A 4,749-nucleotide genomic window follows, 5' to 3' on the forward strand; every position below is an offset into this window, starting at 1 on the left:
TTGCGAGAGATAGTGAAAGGATGAAAAGATTATTTTAAGGGCCTGAATAAAACCACAGTTAACAAGAGCTCGGTGTTGCGTCTTCATTACTGACAAGAATGCAACACCAGACCTCATTACAGATGGTTGTGAGCCACAATGTGGTTGCCGGGAATTGAACTCAGGACCTTTGGAAGAGCAGTCAGTGCTCTTAACCTCTGAGCCATCTCTCCAGCCCCTGGTGCACACTTTTAATCCCAGCACTCGGGAGGCAGAGGCAGGCGGATCTCTGTGAGTTCAAGACCAGCCTGGTTCACAAGAGCTAGTTCCAGGAGTCTTTTCTCTCCAGGTTCCAGAGAGCCCTGACTCCATGAATATACACACTAGGGAGCTGTATTATCCCTTGGACAAAGAAGCCCTAAGGAGGCAACTCCAGGGCTGGTAATTCAGGGACTTGAAGATGACATCAAGATAGAGTTTGGTTTTCTTCATCTTTCTCCTAAGCCATCCTGGGTATCTGGTGTGGTCTCATGACAGTGGTTGCAGTTCCTGCTTTCCATGTAGTTAGGGTGGTCAGTATCTTTCCATGTAGTTAGGGTGGTTAGTATCTTTCCATGTAGTTAGGGTAGTTAGTATCTTTCCATGTAGTTAGGGTAGTTAGTATCTTTCCATGTAGTTAGGATAGTTAGTATCTTTCCATGTAGTTAGGGTAGTTAGTATCTTTCCATGTAGTTAGGGTAGTTAGTATCTTTCCATGTAGTTAGGGTAGTTAGTATCTTTCCATGTAGTTAGGGTAGTTAGTATCTATGGGATGAAGAGGGCCTGTGTTGTCCCTTCTCACTCACTCTTTTCTTCCTTCGTTTCTTTTTTTTTTTCTTCTTTTTTTTGAAGGTGAGGTTTGGGACAGTCTCACGTGGTTTAGGCTGGCCTCAGACTCACTGTGTAGCCATGGATGACCTTGAACTCCTGGTCCTCCTATGTTGGGATGAAAGTGGCACAGCACCACCTTGGCTTCCGGGCTTTATTTGGACCATTTTTCAGTGTACAGACAAGCTGAAGTAGGAGTCCAGTGTCTTCCACCTCATAGCAACTGAGCTCTCACTGTAGTCACCTCCCCTGCCTGCACAGACAGGCACAGAAGGGCATCTCGGATGAGCAAGCTAGAGGTAATCGCAGAGGTCCTGACCGCAGATCTAGCTCCTTCAGTGCGCCTGCAGCCCCTAATGATAAGGAAGCACAGACAGTGTTATTGCTGTACCTCTGAGCATGGGTAATGTATCAATCCCCTTAACATCTCTCTCTCCTACATTCTGGTCTCCTCAGCAGTTCCAGTGTCTCTCAGAATGATTTTCCCCTGATCTGGGGCCTGGGAGGCGCGCAGCTTCATGCATCACTGCAGTATTATCTGTGCCTCTTTAGATCTTTAAAACAGCCATGTTAACCTTTGTATTTTCAACAGGATTTCACTGTGTGCCCCTGCTGGCCTAGAACTCATTCTGTAGACCAGGCTGGCCTCCAACTCACAGAGCTCCCTACCTCTGCCTCCCGAATGTTGGGATTAAAGGTGTGCACCACCACGCCCAACCACTTGTGTTGGAGAATACAGGGGTATTGTGTGATTATCTATTGATTTAGTGTGTGTGTTCCTGTGTTCACACACAAGGTTGAGTGTGTATGTGTTAACAACTCATTCTTTTTCTTCCATCATGTGGATCCCAGGAATCCAACTCAGGTCACCAGGCTTGATGGCAAGGAGATGGCTGGGTGGGTAAAAGTACTCATTGTGAATGCAAGAGGCCCTGCATTCAAGCCCCAGCGTCCATATAAAGCCTTGTCGTGGCCGTGTATGCCTTAACCCCACCATAAGAGGTCAGAGACAGGTGAATTGTGGGAGTTTCTGGCCAGCTAGCCTACCCCAAACAGCAATCTTTGGGTTCAGCATTGGCCTAGCATGCAGATGGCTCTAGTTTGCCCCACCACTGCCACCAAAAAAAAAAAAAAGAGAGAGAGAGTGATAGAGGAAGGCCCCCATGTCCTCCTTTGCCTCTGCATGTGTGTGCATGGGAATATATAAGCCTGCACACACACACACACACACACACACACACACACACACACACACACGACTTAAATGGTGTGGCCTATGTATTGCACTGATGCATGCCCCTGGAACAAGTTGCTGCACCCCACCCAGCTTCACAAAGTCGCCCGTAGCCCACTGACTTCACAGCCCACTGTGGGGACGGCATGAGCTGCTCTGTGTAAAGAGCTTCAAGCCCCATCACTGAACGTTAGCTGCTGTTGGTACTGCTCCTTCCGTCCTTGCGGCCCTCTCCCTCTCTGGCCCTTCCCACGTCAGCCTCAGCTCCAGACCTGAGCACTAGAAACTTTGTCCACTTGGCAGTCCCTGTATTCAATGACTCAGATATGATGGCCTCCATGGGCAGGAAGCTGCGGGAACTGGAGCAACAGTTGAAGGTCCAGAGTGAACAGCCGGTTTTTTTTAAATATTTTTAAAAAAAAAATTATACGCCGGGCGGTGGTGGCGCACGCCTTTAATCCCAGCACTCGGGAGGCAGAGACAGGAGGATCTTTGCGAGTTCGAGACCAGCCTGGTCCACAAGAACAAGTTCCAGGACAGGCTCCAAAGCCACAGAGAAACCCTGTCTCGAAAAAAAAAGAATTATTTTACGTGTATTGGTGTTTTGCCTGTATGTATGTATGTGTGTGAGAGATCTTGGAATTATAAACAGTTGTGAGCTGCCATGTGGGTGCTGAGAATTGAACCTGGGTCCTCTGGAAGAGTCCTTTAGGAGAGCAGTCAGTGCTCTTAACCACTGAGCCATCTCTCCAGCCCCAGAATGGCCTGCTTTGATGGCAAGCCATGACCTGGGGATGATCTTGGTCTCCATGAGCTTAGCAGAGGGCAGAGCCTGGTAGAATATGGGCTGGGTAGTTGGCAGGCTGTGGAGCAGAGATGGTGAGCTGGACATGGCCCAAGACGGGCTGTGCCTTTCTTCAGCTAGTGTGGCTGTCAGAGAGATGGGGTTATCAAGGCTCAGAAGCAGGGGCTATACCTAAGAGTGACAAGGACAGGTTTATGTTCACACAAAGGCAAAAGATATGGCTCATCCCGTGGGGAGGGCTAAAGTTACCTCATTACTAACCTGTGGGGTTCTGGGACCCACCAGGACTTGCACTCACTCTGAGTTTCACTGCTTCAGGACCAGAAGATCCTGGCCCTGGAGGATTTGGTACAGACCCTCCAGCAGAACCAGGGTAAGAAGCCCTTGGTCATGTACCTGCTCGGGTCCCTGAATTGTGGGAGCCTGGACAGTGGCTTTGGGAATCAAGACTCCAAGGGCATCAGGCAGACTCCTGGTGGGGTCTGGACAGATGGGACCAGAGGGACAACAACCCTTCACCCCGTGCCTTATACAGACTTCTCTGTTGAGAGCACGAGGGGTGGGGGGAGCACGCTCCAGTGGAAGAAGGGATGGCTGGCTCTCGAAAGTCAGTTCAGGCAAACCTACCACCACCACCACTCAGGGTTAAGAGAGAGATCAGAGAGACCAGCTCAGGGGTGGTTCTCAGAGAATCTCCAGAAGCCCTTCTGGCAGAGCACTTGCCAGCCTCTAGGTTGTGGCAGTAGATTTGTTCACTCACTTCTTCTCCAGTGCAACCCTGCGGAGGCAGGAGGAACTCGAGACACAGTGCATTCAGCTGCAACGGCAGGTTGGCGAGATGGAGGTGAGAGGTCAGGCTTGGTGGAGTGTGTGGCCAGGCCCCTTTCCCTGGTCTCAGCTGCCTGGAAGGATTTGCACCAGCCCCTCACCATCCTCTGGGGCCCTGCCTGCTTGCCTGCTCTGGGCTGACCCGGAGTTTAGAGCCAGGGCAGGTGTCCAGCACCAGGGCACACTACTCCTTTGGGGCTGACTCAGACGCTGATCGGCCCTGCTCTTGCCTAATGTACTCCTGACTGCACTTGTTCTGCCCCGGCTCTGTGGCTCTGTTGCTAGCCCTCCTCCCTCACATAGAGCCAGCCGCTCTACTCTTCAGCCGCTTGTCTTCCTAACTCTTTCCCATCTTAGCCCCTGGCCCACGCTGTTCTCTGCATGGACCAAATCCCACCTTCTCCTGGAGAAGCCCTTGAAGCCCCTTCTGATGTGGACCAGTGCAGGCTCTTCATCCTTTGCTTTCCTGGGGCCTCATCTCTTCCTCTGCCGAACCTCTAAGAACCTGGACCTAGTGCTAGGTGGTCCCCGTGATTTATTTTTATTTTTATTTTTCGAGACAGGGTTTCTCTGTAGCTTTGGAGCCTGTCCTGGAACTAGGTCTTGTAGACCAGGCTTGAACTCACAGAGATTTACTTACCTCTGCCTCCCGAGTGGCCATGACTTCTTTACCCATTGATTTGGTCACCTCAGTCATTTTTCTTCCACTAAGCATTGCAGTCAAGCTTCAAGGCTTGAGTTGGAAGGCACTGGGCACTTAGAAGGGTCCAGTATTCCTGCCTGCTCGGCGGGCGCAGTGCCTCCGTCCTCTGCTGGACTCCTCCTGAGGCCTTGCTGGAACGCAGTGGCTCAGTCTCCAAGCAGAAGACTTACCAAAGCCTCAGCCCATGATACCAGCACCTGCAGCCCACTGCAGATGTTCAAACATCTGGGGCTGTGGGTGGCAACTGCAGCTGTGCCTGAACTACCTTCTGGGAATGTGTAGCCTGTGGGGCAGGGCCACAGCCTCGCAGCCAAGTGTACCCTGGCTCAGACA

This window comes from Myodes glareolus, chromosome 1 (assembly GCF_982192425.1).
Source record: "Myodes glareolus chromosome 1, mMyoGla1.1, whole genome shotgun sequence".
Taxonomy (NCBI): domain Eukaryota; kingdom Metazoa; phylum Chordata; class Mammalia; order Rodentia; family Cricetidae; genus Myodes; species Myodes glareolus.